At 39.1% G+C, this 14,646-nt stretch overlaps 1 long non-coding RNA gene across 1 annotated transcript; it reads left to right on the top strand.

Annotated features, from left to right (window-relative positions):
- Positions 1-1,991: 1,991 nt before the first annotated feature.
- LOC132413841 (uncharacterized) lies at positions 1,992-14,413 on the top strand. The gene is made up of 6 exons (XR_009516821.1): positions 1,992-2,035; positions 4,527-4,621; positions 9,248-9,339; positions 11,422-11,533; positions 12,675-12,755; positions 14,351-14,413. It is a non-coding gene; the product is annotated as an uncharacterized lncRNA (long non-coding RNA).
- Positions 14,414-14,646: the final 233 nt, after the last annotated feature.

Here is a 14,646-nt window from a genome sequence, read left to right on the forward strand (position 1 = left end):
CTTTTCATGTGTTTGTGAGCCATCTGTATGTCTGCTTTGGAAATGTCTATTTAGGTCTTCTGCCCATTTTTTTAAATTCCGTTGTTTGTTTTATGATATTGAGATGTATGAGCTGTTTGCATATTTCGGAATGTTAACCAGGAGTGAGCTTTTGAACAGAATACTTCTGTTTCTATTTCCAAAAATATGTAGAGGGAAAAAGAGAAAATGAAGCCTATGTGCTGGTGTTTATTCTTAGCAGCTGAAGCCACCCTGCCATCCCCAGGTGCTTCATCCACAATATACTTGCCAAATTGCTACCAGATTACTTCATCCCTTGCTCACTCGATTTCCCCAGGACACTACTGCTTAAAGGGTAAGTCCAAACTCCTTAGCCCAACATTCAAGACTCTTTAAAATTCGACCCCAATATACTTCTCCAAAAAAGTTCACTTTAAGGAAATTAAAACTCTGGCCAAATGGTCTATAAATTCCGAATAGGCCACAGCATTTCCCACCTACTTTCCCTTGCTTATGCGGTTCTTTCTCCCTGGAATGCCTCATTTCTTCTGTTTACCTCTGTAAGTTCTACCCAGGTTTTAAGGTCTAGTGCAAACCCCATATTCGCTAGGAAGGCTTTTCATACAACGCAGACAATTATTTTCTCTAACTTTCCTCTGGCATTTAATACAAGCTGCCTTAGTAGAAGTTACCCTTTTAGGTAGAGGGCTACATACCTCTCAAGCAGGAACCTGTTAGTTTATAAATTCTTAGCAGCCCCAAACTTTCTCAGCACAAGGCCTTGTATATATACCATTAGCGTCGACAACTGTTAGTAATAATGACCACCCCTTTGGTTTGAAATTGTTAACCAAATCTCCCCACCTATGGGTAGCTAGATTGGCTTCTCCACTAAGGCCGCTACGACCCACTAGGGAAGGAAGACCACTTCAACACAAAGGATCGTTCGCTACTCGCGACGCCTAATGCAATATAGTGAGTAATGCGTGGTTGGGTCATGAAACGCTTCCCGAGGGCCACGCGGCCTTGTCTCTCACGCTCCAGGGGGTAAAACAAAAAAACCGCTTCCCGCAGCCGGCTGCCCCAGGCTGACTGGAGGGAGGGCTGGAGCTTCCTCGCCGCCGATTGGCTCCCTGGAGCCGCCGCCTCCGGTGATTGGCCACTGCCGCGAGGGACGCCGGGACGGCACGCGGCGCTGGCCTCACATTCGAGGCGGCGACGATGGAGGCCGCGGCGTCCTGCTTCGGGCAGGTGGAGAGCAAGGGCCAGGCCTGGGGAGCCGCCGAGGCCCTGTGCAGCCGGTGTGGAAGAAGGTTGTCCGGAGCTCCGGGTGAGGGGCTGGGGGTCAGCCCGCGGCCCGCCGGCTGGCGGGGGAGCCGAGAGACAGGCTGGTGGGCAGTGGCCGCGGCGGCGAGAGAGAGCGGGGGAGCCCAGGCCCCGAGCCCGAGTCCGGAGGCCGCCTGCGAGGTCGGGACGCAGAGGCCTGGAGTGCGGCCCTCACCCCTCCCTCACACCCCCTTCCACCCCCTCCCCCCCGCCCCTCACACCCCCGCCCCACCCCCCCTTCGGCCCCTCCACCCCCTCACCCCCGCCCCACCCTACCCTCCCCCTACCCCCTCACCCCCCGCCCCTCCACCCCCGTCACCCTCTCCCTCCACCCCCTCCCCTTCACCCCCTGCCCCCCTCCACTCAACCCCCTCACGCCCCCGCCCCACCCCCTACCCTCCACTCCCTTCCACTCCCCCGCCCCACCCCCTACCCTCCACCCCCTTCCACTCCCCCAACCCCCTTCACCCGCCCCCTGTCCCCTCCACTCAACCCTCACCCCCCACCCCTGCCCCCGCCTCACCCCCTGCCCCCTCACCCCCCGCCCCCTCCACTCCAGCCCCCTCCTCCCCCCACCGCCACACCTTGCGCCGCCCCCTCCCTCACCGACCGGTTCGCAGGTTCGGGAAATGGGGGATGTGGGAATTTGGCCGACATCCTGTGGTAAAGCAGCAACGACACGTGATTTTCTTGTGTGGCTCTTGTTGTGGTAATGAAATGTTCCTGAAATTAACGGGCGGGGGCGGGGGGCGTGTTGCTCCGTTTGCTTCAGGCGTTGTTCGGAAAGTAGCGCGTCACTTTTGTGCGTCGTGTTCTTCCGTCCTGGGCCGTCGGGGGCACCGTGCGCTCTTGACCCGCCCACCGAGACTCTCCTCCGCTGAAAACAGGTTCAGGTTACTTGAACGGCACCTAACAGGCCTTAGAGTGCTGTGCTTCTGCCGGGGCGAGTTGATGACTGTCAGCGCCTGGAGCTGCCAGAAAGCCTTACCGTCACCCTGTGTGACTGTCACATCTTTGTACTTGCAGAGCGAAAGTCAGTTTTCTCAGTCTCTCCGGGACGGACTCCGCTTGGGAGACCTGAGCGTGTAGAGAAAGTTGGTGTGTTTTCCGGGGGAAGAGGCAAGTTTCTCCTGCCTGGAATTCGATCGCTGCTGTTACGTAGAACATCTCCATTATTTGAATGATGTAGTACTGCAGAATAGAGTTTTAGAACGTACGTTTTTAAAATCACTGGTTCTTTCATACATTTGTATTGTCGTGCTGAGAAGTACTCAGTTGGAAAGATGGTGCCTCTGCAAGTAGAATTGTCAAAGTGCTTTGTAAGCTGTAGTGCAGCACACGTTATCTCGACTTGTACAGTATCAGAAGTCTTATAAAAGCCTTTTGATTTCTTTAGTAACATTATCTCTGGAATTTAAATAGAGCTTTAAAATTTAGCTTGGTTGTAAGAAAGTTTAAGATGTTTCCTTGGCTTAAAAACTAAAGCTCTTTTTTATCAGAAGAATGCAATTATTATAATATAAATCAGCAGGAACACTATAATTTTATAGTAAATGATGACTAACTTTATTTAGCTACTTTTCCCTTTTTCTTGAGAAGTCTTTTAAAATGACAACCTTTTGAAGTGACATAGCTATAATGTTTATTATGATAAAGTTCTGCTTAGAGTATCAAAATCTTGGTATTAGATTTTCAGTCAGGATTATGGTATTTCCCTTCATACATGCTAAGTTTGTGAAAATGATCTTTATATGGGCCGTGTGTGTGACAGTGGTGGCATTTGACTTCTGCCCTGGCTTCTGTCTTTGCCAATGTCTTAATCATTAAGGCGGGGGGGGGGGGGGGTCTTTTTTTTTTGGAGTATATTTGATTTACAATATTGTGTTAGTTTCAGTTGTACGGCAAAGTGAATCAGTTAAACATATACACACATCCGCTCATTTTTTTTAGATCCTTTTCCCGTATAGGCCATTACAGAGTATTGAGTAGAGTTCCCTGTGCTATACAGCAGGTTCTTATTAGTTAATCTATTTTATATATAGTAGTGTGCATATGTCAATCACAATCTTCCAATTTATCCCTCCCACCCATCCCCTGGTAACCATAAGTTTGTTTTCTACATCCATGACTCTACTTCTGTTTTGCAAATAAGTTCATATGTACCCTTTTTTTAAATTTATTTTTATTATTTATTTATTTTTATAAATCTGTTTATTTATTTATTTATTTTTGGCTGCGTTGGGTCTTCGTTGCTGCGCACGGGCTTTCTCTAGTTGCAGTGAGCAGGGGCTACTCTTCGTTGCGGTGTGCGGTCTAATCATTGCAGTGGCTTCTCGTTGCGGAGCACAGGCTCTAGGCGCGCGTGTTTCAGTAATGTGGCTCGCGAACTCTAGAGCGCAGGCTCAGTAGTTGTGGCTCATGGGCTTAGTTGCTCCGCGGCATGTGGGATCTTCCCGGACCAGGGCTCAAACCCGTGTCTCCTGCATTGGCAGGTGGATTCTTAACCAGTGTGCTACCAGAGAAGTCCCTATACCCTTTTTCTTAGATTGCACATGTAAGCAATATCATATGATATTTGTCTTTCTGTGTCTGACTTAACTTCACTCAGTATGACAATCTCTAGGTCCATCCATGTTGCTGCAAATGGCATTATTTTGTTCAAGAGAGGGGTTTTGCCAGTTTCTCATGTCGGCCCTCACTGTCCCCTTCACAGGATGGGAAATATAAATTAGCAGAGGGAAGTATGATCAGGTAGAAAGAACATTAGACTTGGAAACAGAACTAGGTTGGAGTCTGGATTATACCATTTACCCCAGATCACCAAAATGTTTATCCATCTCTAGGTTGAATAAATATTCCCAGCCTACTTAGCTGGGAATTTACAATGTCAAAATGAAGTACCCTCAGAGCACTTTATATGATTATAAGAGATGGCAGATTCAAAGTATTATAGGTACCAAATAACTGTATAAAGAAAGGCGAACAATACTACATAGCTCTGCCTGTTTTTTCTTCTGATTTTTCTCCCTCCTTCTGAGTTGTATTGTTTCTCCTGAATTTTGTTTAATCATCCATTTCTAACCAAACTAGATATCTTTTCCTATACAAGAGAATTCCCTTTAATTTTCTCCCCTGATTATACTGAATATTCAATGTTGACAAACTGAGAAGTTTAATTCACAATAGAATTTCATCAATAGGTCACCACCATGAACTTCAATGTGGACATGCTTTTTGTGAACTGTGCTTGTTAATAACTGAAGAATACAGCACAATTACATGCCCTGATTGTGAGGTAAGTTTTATTGTCTTTCACACTGAATGCATTGCAGCCTAATGCTAAAGGTAAAAATGTTAAAGAAATAAAACATATTTCTAGTTAGGAACTAGAAACTTGCATTTTTGCTGCTGAGTCTTAAGTAAAGAAATCTAGCAAAAGGTAAAGCTTTTCACATCCATTTAATAATTGTTCAAAGAGATCAAGAAGAATGCAAGGTTAAGGTCATAAACTTATTAGCCTACATATTTTGACTCTGGAGATTTCTGTGGAATATTTCATTGTTTAATTTATTTTTATTTTAATGAAGTATATTCCTTTCAAATCTCTACACCCCCTGCCCTTTTTTTGGGCCGCGCAGCGAGTGGGATCTTAGTTCCCTGACCAGGGATCAAACCTGCGACCCCTGCAGTGGAAGTGCAGTCTTAACCACTGGACGGCCAGGGAAGTCCCCAAATCTCTACTCCCCTTTTCCACACCAGTACCATGCAAGCAAATTTTGAATTTTCCCCTGACCCTCAACCTTTGCATGTCATCAAATTTACGTTTGTGGAGATGTGTAAAAAAACAAAAACGAAACAGAAGGCAAACAATGGCCTAATGTTAACGTCAGAAGTGCTAAAAATAGTACAGTTGCACTAAAATCTGTGCGCCGGTAATAATGAGAACAAATTAAGGATTTAAAATAAAATTTACTGACCATTCTTTGCGTTTACTACAAATATAAATGTTGCTCAGTTTATATAGTATGTTCCTGGAAAGTTGTCTTAATCTCTAAATTCATAATGTTCCACTTGAGAGATCAGAGTTTGGGGATTTGTATCCATTGTTTTCTGTGGCAAACAATTAACATAGAGGAAGAAGACCTGGAATGCAGTCCTAGTTCTGTCACCCTAAGGCTGAGTGTCCTTATTTGTGAGATGGAAATAATACCTGCTTTTTTTATCTCATAGGATTGTAAGAGTCAAATCTGAATTATGTGAAAGTTCTCTACAAGCTTTAAAATAAGTGTTATAGTCGACCTTTGATTATTTAGGTGTGGATTAACTAGTTTGCAGGTTAAACGTGATAAAAATATATATAATAATATGTATATAAACATAAGTGTATAATTTGTGAAAGTTTCAATTATAGCATAAACATTTACATATAAGAAAACATCTGTTTTGGAATTACATACTTCACAAATCATGGCCTTTATTGTGGGAAATTCCTGTCCCCTTTCCCTTTTTTTTTTTTGACAGTCGGTTCCTCAGATGTGGCTAGCTACATAGTTAAGGCAAAGGGGAACTTAGCTCCTGTGGTTGAAATGGAGTATCCCTGACACATTGAATTTTATGGTGGGTAAAGAGTGTGAAGGGAAAAGGAAGAGGCAGGACTGTCTCTGCTCATATCCATCCTGTTCTGATATTCAAAAAACAGCTAGTTTATTAGAATGGTAACCTCTTGCCTTTTGTGGCAAATGACTTTGTGTTTAATGGTCTCTTAAATCACTATACTTGTATTATTTTTAGTGTTTTGGGTAACATCTAACGAAGTGTTTATAGTGTATTTACAAATATTGGTTTTTGATTTTAGGGTTGTATCAAATCTATTTTGTATCATTTGACTAGTTCCGACTCTCACTTTGGGGAATATGTGATCTGTCCCATCCTTCCCTCCTTTTCCCCTGTGCTGAGTCCTTCAAGAAACCATCCTGAAATTGTTACCACTCTTTTATTAGTTTTTAAAGTTTAGATTTTTCCTGATATCTTATATTTAGGATAAGAGATAATGGAAGAATCAAGTCTAAATTAGTGAAAAGTCTGAATTTATAGACTATTTCAGGATTGAAGTTTATTATTTTTAAATAATGTACATTGCTCTAAAAAGTAAGATTTAGGTACCTATATTCACATTAGACATATTTATAATTTATCTTTAATGTTGAAGGCCTAGGTAGTGCTGATTATTTCAAGCTTAAGCCTAAAATGATTCCATTCAGGGTTAATGGGTATACTTGTGTTCTTATTTTTGAGTTTGGGTGAATATGAATTTATCTCCCAGTCTTTATCTTTTATAAAGATGGTTTTTTTTATAGCATCCCTTCTCTGCTTTTGATTGATATTAATGGTTAATAATAACCATTCTATAATTACATACAGCAATATGGCAGGTTTTGTTCAAGGATAGGATCATACTTAGGTACCATTCCAAAAATACTGGCATTTTATTGATAATTTAGACCTGAGTCCAAAAATATATTGGGCCATGAGGAAATGATAATTTATCCAATCAATAGGTAATTAATATATATTAAAATCCCATGTGGATTGGAAATGTTAATAACATGCAAATTGAAAATGTAAAATAGAAGAGACTATAGATAATTGTGTAATATTGGATGGCGAAGCCTTGTTAAATATATCACTGAAGTCAGAAACCATAGAAGAAATGCCGTTTAAATTTGACCGCATTTTTTCATTTACAAGTAGAAAAAAACAACCAAGCGAAAACACCACCATAAATAAAACTTAAGTGACAAGCTGTGCTAGGGGAACAGGGAGAAAATTTTTATTATATATATTAGAAGTTAAGACTCTTTACACAATTTTAACTGAAATCTTTTAAATCAGTTGTATTTAATATTTTCTTAAATTTCCTGGGAGAAATGTCCTGCATCAAATCTACTGGTGGTAACATTAACTTCTTACTATGAAATGACCAGCCAAAGGGGCATAAATGAGTAGGTGGATAGAAATTATTAAGGTTATAGCCCCCAATTTTGGGGTGTGCGCTTAAAAATAACATTTGATCCAATGTGATGTTTTTAAAGTAATGCTTTTCTCCTAATTATCTAATAATAGATAACTGTCTTTGGTACGTTATACTTGAAACCTTGCTAGGACATCCTCTTCCCACCAAAGACACATATGTATTTACATGGGAGACTATAACATTTAGTAGTCTGCTTTATTTCTCTCAGCATTAACCTATCCTCATGAGCGTCTCCTACGTTTTTTTTTTTTTGCGGTGTGTGGGCCTCTCACTGTTGTGGCCTCTCCCATTGCGGAGCACAGGCTCCGGACGCGCAGGCTCAGCGGCCATGGCTCATGGGCCTAGCCGCTCCACGGCATGTTGGATCTTCCCGGACCGGGGCACGAACCTGCGTCCCCTGCATTGGCAGGCGGACTCTCAACCACTGTGCCACCGGGGAAGCCCTCCTACGTTACTTTTAATGGCTGCATAATAAACCCTGGTACATAAGTGCTGTAATATAATCTCTTTATCAAAAACACTTAGGTGGTTTTCAAATTCTTTCACTATATTTTTGCATAATTCCTCAAACCCACTCCCACCAAAAAAAAATCCCATCAGCAGGTTCTGTTAATTTCTGTGTCTTAAAAAAAAAAAAAATCGGTGTTTGTCACATTTTAAAAAACATGTTTGGCAATTTAATGGGCAAAAAATTGGGTATCTGCTTGTTTTAAATTGCAAATCCCTGATTGCTAGCGAAATTGAGCAATTTTTCATATGTTGATTTCTCAGCTCTTCTGGGAGGATCTTTAACAGATCCTTCCAGGTCCTTTCCATATTTTCCTTTTGAATTGTCTTTTTCCTAACTTGTAAGGATACTTCATGTGATAGAAATATTAACACTTCGTTCTGTGTATTTTAACTATTGATATTTTCTCCCAGTTTTTCACTTTTAGTTTTATTACATTTAACCATTCAGAAATGTTTCCTTTTTCAGTTGTTTTTTCCCCCCTCCTTCATGGCTTCTAAGTTTTCTTTGATTAGGCAGACTTTTCATCTCAGAGTTATACATATTTATTTTTTTCAATACTTATATAAGTATTGAAGTATAAGTATTTTTAAAAGGTGCATATTAAATCTCTTTCTGTTTTATATGATGTAAGGTGGGTATGTAACTTTCTTCTTCAGAATGATTCGCTGGCTTTCCCACATGATTTATTGAATAATGCTTCGTCTGTTTAATGGAAATGCCATTTATAGGCTGTATGAAGTTCCCTGTATATGAGGATCTGTTTCAGGGCTTTGTTCTGTTCATTTACAGTTGACCCTTAGACAACTCAGGTTTGAACTGTGTAGGTCCATTTATACCTGGTATATTAAAATTTTTGTAATTCTTACACATTATATTTTCCATATGAACTTTAGGATTATATTAATTTTATATTAGATGTATTTTAGGGTATTAAATCTTTGTCTTCAGGAACATAACATAATTTGCCATTTATTCAGTTTTTGTTTTATGATACCCAATAAGTTTTTTTGGTTTTCTTTTCTTAGGGCTTATATTTTTCTTATTAAAGTTATCCCCAAGTATTTTAGAGTTTTGAACATACCTTAAGATAGCATTGTAAAATTTTTACAGTAAATTTTTAAAGTAATGTTCCAAGTATTTCCTTTATAAGTGTGGTATTTTAATGTTCTGTTTAATTAATAGCTGTCAAATTACTGATTTCCTCAAAAATTAAAATAGGATAAAAACATCACATAAGTACAATTTTTCTTTGATTTAAAGAGGATTTAAGGATCTTTTCATTTATCTATGAATGGCTCACTAGTTTTTTGAATTCTGGATAAACAGAATTTATTGAATGACTTTCTGTTTTTTTGTTTTTACTCTTTTGTCCTAAGGTTGTTTCAACTATAAATACAGAACAAGAATACTGCCCAATAGATGGATGTATTAAAGAAGATTCTTTTATGGAAAAACTTCAGCCTAAAAAGTATGTTCCATGTGCACTTATTTTAGTATTTAAAGTTCAGTATGTTTCTGAAAGAGTTATTTTAGAATTATTGATTAACGGTCATTCTTAGATTAGTGTTTCTAACCCATTGTTTACAGAGAGCTCTTTAAGTTTATAATTTGAGCTGTTAATGAAATGGGAATCCAGCTCCTAAAGAAGCAGCATTAGTTTGTCCTTATTTAAAGTGAGGCAAAAGAAAGAATGCAAGATTACCATTTTTACACTCTGTTTAATTGTTTTAGTCTCTTTTGCCTACCTTTAGCTCTTCCAGACTCTTTCCTGTTCTGTGGTTCTTCATTGCCTGTCCAAATAAAATCCAAAATCCTTTAGGCTAGCAGTCATGACTTTTCACATTACTGCTGCAGTTTCTCTGTCCAGATTTAAATGGGTGCTTAGAAACCAACAGAAGAGTTATTTCTTTGGGTACTAAAAGCAGTTAGCTAAAGTCTGGCAACTGGGTATTGATAGAACCAGCGGTAGCACTCAGGCTCATTGAATGCAGGTACTGCTCCCAGCTCCTCTATTTGTATTCCATCAGTCACTTCCTCCATAAGCTCTGAGTGGAGTGATTAGAATAAATCTTTAGGAATCTTTGTGGCTCTGTGTGAGTCATAACATATAGGAACACCTACATATCTAGCAGATGACTTACTGTGTGAGGGAGACCGACTTTAAAAGGGCAGTAAAGATTGTGCACCCGCTCCAGAGGAGGGAGCCCCTGCTCAGCTCCAGCCAGTCACTGGAGCTGTGTGTTGAGACCATCCCAGTGGTCCCAGATTATCCTTTTCTTTTCCAAGACAAAATAGAAATCTGGACTTATATGTGAAACTTCCTTACTTTTTAACCATCATGCAAGTCAAGTCTGATTGTACTTTTGTCTAGGTATGTGTAATGTCAAATACAGTTGCAAAGTAAAGTTTTACTTTCAGAAGTAGATGAATCTGTTTTAGGTACCCCATTTTTTTTCCAAATTGCCATTTTTTAATTAGTTCTCCATGTCAAGTGTACTTACGTTAGAAACTCCTATTTCCTAATTCCAGTAGAGTTTGGTTCAAATAGTCACATATTTTAAAATAGAAGTATTCCTTGATACATGATGTATTTCCTTCCTGATTTGTCTTTAATATTTTGAAACAGGAATTGAATGATGGACTCCTTATGGCTAATGCATTCACATATGTTTTCAAGAACATGAATATCCACTTTTTAAAGTAATTGAATGTTTAAAAATTACCTAGTATATTATTCTATGAGAGGAACATTTAATCATAATAAACTATTATAGGCTTATGATTAACTTATTCAGCAAACACTGAGTGCTTACTGTGTGCCAGCCAACATAGGGATATAAAGATAAAAATAGGCCGAAACTCTAGCATCTGTAGACAAAAAATGCAGCTTACTCTTCCGTTGAGATTAACTTGCCTAGTAAATTCATTACCTTTATGTACATAAGGCAGGCCTATAAGTACATTTTTTAATAGCTGGCATTTGTGTGTATAAATACTTTAATTGAGCTTAGGACAGTTCAATGATTACCAACATCTCTACCAAAAAATATCCGGGAAGGAGAGATGATTAGGAAATTAAAGCACAATTTATACTGTAAACTGTTATTTTTAGGAATTTGTTGAGAAGTTGAATTCTTGATTAAAATTGTTTTATGTGAAAGCGTATTTAGTCATGGTTTTCCTCTCTTTGCATATCATAGATAATTGAGAACCCACTGTAAGTGTTGTTATAAGTCATCATAAGAATTATTTTTTTTTTTTTGCGGTACGTGGGCCTCTCACTGTTGTGGCCTCTCCTGTTGTGGAGCACAGGCTCCAGACGCGCAGGCTCAGCAGCCATGGCCCACAGGCCTAGCCGCTCCGCGGCATGTGGGATCTTCCCAGACCGGGGCACGAACCCATGTCCCCTGCATTGGCAGGCAGACTCTCAACCACTGCACCAACAGGGAAGCCCAGAATTATTTTTGATAGAGGGTAAAAATCAGAATAGAAGATGTAAATCATTATATAAATGTTGATACTTAAAATAATGTACTTGACATTTTTCCAGGATGAAGAATTGTTCTCAGGACTTTAAAAAGACTGCTGATCTACTAACTGTTGGTTTAGAACATTCAACCTCCACACACGGGACTGTTTTGTACCCATCAACTGTAATAGAGGTATGAAAAATGTAATTCATGAAGTGAGATGAGGCCAAACATTTTTACTTTTCTCTGGTAGCTTAACTTTCCTCTCCTCTCAAGGGTCCTATAATTATAGATTGTTTTGGAGGCTTAAAGGTAACAGAGGTAAACCTACACTCCTTGCATGAATCTCTTGTTTTATTCTAAACTATGTCTCAACAATTCTCTTTTCTTCCCAAGGCAGCCCATTCTACCTTTGACCAACTCTGTTAGTGCTCTTGATATTTACCTGTATGTAGCTGCTTCCCTTTGAACCTAGTTACTGAATTCAGATTCTGTGAAACTTGTGTAAAGTACAAGTTTCTAAATTCTTTTCTTTTTTAAGATTTTTTTTGATGTGGACCATTTTTAAAGTCTTTATTGAATTTGTTACAATATTGCTTCTGCTTTATGTTTTGGTTTTCTGGCTGCGAGGCATGTGAGATCTTAGCTCCCCGACCAGGGATCAAAACCACACCCCCTGCAGTGGAAGGCGAAGTCTTAACCACTGGACTGCCAGGGAAGTCCCACAAGTTTCTAAATTCTAAGTGTGATTTTCCAGTTGTTTTAATGACAACTAAAAGGCCTAATGGCACTCGTTGATGATGATGTAATTGTTGTTGGAAGATTTGAATTGTACCAGTTACTACTTTTGATGACTTTAAATAATGTAGTCTTTTAATTGAAGGTTAGAAACAGAATAAATTCCAAAATGCAGTTGAATGGAGTATTAAGTTTTTTTGTTAAGGAGATCATTAGTGGGCTGGGAGAGGAGAGAGCACTATCTTCAGTGTTTAAATCTTAATGTAGCCTAATCATAATCTTGTTTTCTTAAAAACTATTACTTTTTACATGTATTTATTTATGGCCGCGATAAAATTTTCAGGTAGTTTTAAGTTGCAAAATGTTTATAGGACATAATCCCATTTATTCAAAAAGATAGCTAAAAAAAGAAATCCGGAATGCTATCACCAAAACTCTAAAATGTTCTTTGTTGCTTGTTTTCAGATTTCTGTAATTTGTCTATGTTGCTTTTGTAACCAAAACGGTAGCTTGATGTTTCTGCAACTAATACAGTATATCTAAGCATCTGTTTTTATATTTTGTATTTGTATGTGGTCCCCCTCCCCCTTCTTAGGAGACTGAAACGGTGGAAGAAATTGATGAAGCATTGAAGGTGGCAGGGAAAAATTTTGAACAATTAAGTACTGCTATAAAAGTAAGCATTCTGAATGATCAAATTCTATCATAAATTAAGGCATGTTCTCTTTAAATGTGTGTATTTAGATGTAACATCACTGAAGGTAGAGCTTAGCACTGAGTTATTAAGTATGATAACCTAATGAGAGAGAAACGTACAAAAGAATAGAAAACTCTCATGGCCTGCTAGGATTAGTCTCCTAGCATTGTTGTGCTAGCAGCCTACTGAAATTGGAGCTCTATTAAGGAACTCTCATTTCTGCTTGCTGCGAGCTGAATTTTGTCTTGGAAGCCTTGCAGATCACCCTTCTAACATTGCTCATTATTTGGCTGTATACTGTTACACTGAGTCTTATGTTCTTTTCTTTCTTACCTCGTCACCCAAGAGAGAGACTCCCTCATTTATTGACAAACAGCAAGCTCCTTGAACCTAGCAATGGCAAATTTACAACCAGGGCATTCAAAAAGTTATAGCTGATAATGAAATTTAAGACTTCAACAGATGAATTTGGGAGGGGGGTAAAAATTCAACCCATAACAGGTTCATGTCCTTCTCACATGCAAAATACATTCAGCACATCTCACACCCCCAAAATTCTTAACCTATTTCAGCATCAACTCTAAGTCCAAAATCTCATCTAAGTATCTTCTAAATCAGGTATGGGTGAGACTTAGGGTATGACTCATGCTGGGGCAAAATTCCTCTCCAATCTGAATGTGTGAAACTAATAAATTATCTCCTTCTGAAATACGTTGGTTGGGCAAGCAAAGGATAGACGTTCCCATTCCAAAAAAGGAAGAATTAAAAGGAAAAAAAGAAAGATCTCAAGCAATGATTCTTTGTTTAAAAATATAAAGAAGGGCTTCCCTGGTGGCTCAGTGGTTGGTAGTCCGCTTGCCGATGCTAGGGACGCAGGTTCGTGCCCTGGTCCAGGAGGATCCCACATGCTGCGGAGCGGCTGGGCCTGCGCGTCCGGAGCCTGTGCTCCGGCAACGGGAGAGGCCACAACAGTGAGAGGCCCACATACCGCAAAAAAAAAAAAAAAAAAAAAAAAAAAAAAAATATATATATATATATAAAGAAGTATGTAGAATAGTCAACATTTTAATTCAAGTATTTAAAAAATATTTTATATAGGTATAAATTTTTTTTTTTTGGCCGCGGCATGCAGGATCTTAGTTCCCTGACCAGGGATTGAACACATGCCCTGGTACAGGGACCGCAGAGTCTTAACCAGTGGACTGCCAGGGAATTCCCTAATATTATATTTTAAGTTTTTATGAATTTAAGGAATCCTGCCAGAGAGAAACTCAGCTATCCAAAATGATCCATTTCCTGTACTGATTAAAAGTGATACGAATTTTAGAAAACTTGGTGGATTTTCTAGGCCTTTTTGCTAATTTATCAGTACAGAGTGCTAACAAAGATGTGATCTTGTTGACAAGTACCAGGATTTAAAGTTTAACCTTGTGACTTACTTTTATTATCTGATCTCTTGTGTTGTTATTTTGAAAAGTCCAAAAAGTACCTTTTACTTTAAAAATTATGTTGAATAGTACAGTTCCTACAAAATAAAAATACCAAATGAGGTCTTTGTATTATGTTCTTCCCAGGTGCTCGAACACATATACAATCAAACAAAAGAGGAGACAGTCAGTCTTATAGAGGTTCTGGAGAAACAGTTTGATCAGCTTTTCACTTCTCTTGATTCCAGGTAATAAGTTAAAAATATAGACTTAGTGCAACTGAAGCTTTTAACATTAACTTGTCATTTTATTTCTTTGTATAGACTGAAGAAATCAGTAAATTTTAAACAAGTTTGGAAGGTAATGGGTGGTCCCTACAGGCTGATGTTTACAGCCTCAAAATGAAGAACTATTTATTTATTCATTTAGGCTATTTGTCTTCT

This window comes from Delphinus delphis, chromosome 18, assembly GCF_949987515.2.
Source record: "Delphinus delphis chromosome 18, mDelDel1.2, whole genome shotgun sequence".
In the NCBI taxonomy this organism is placed as follows: domain Eukaryota; kingdom Metazoa; phylum Chordata; class Mammalia; order Artiodactyla; family Delphinidae; genus Delphinus; species Delphinus delphis.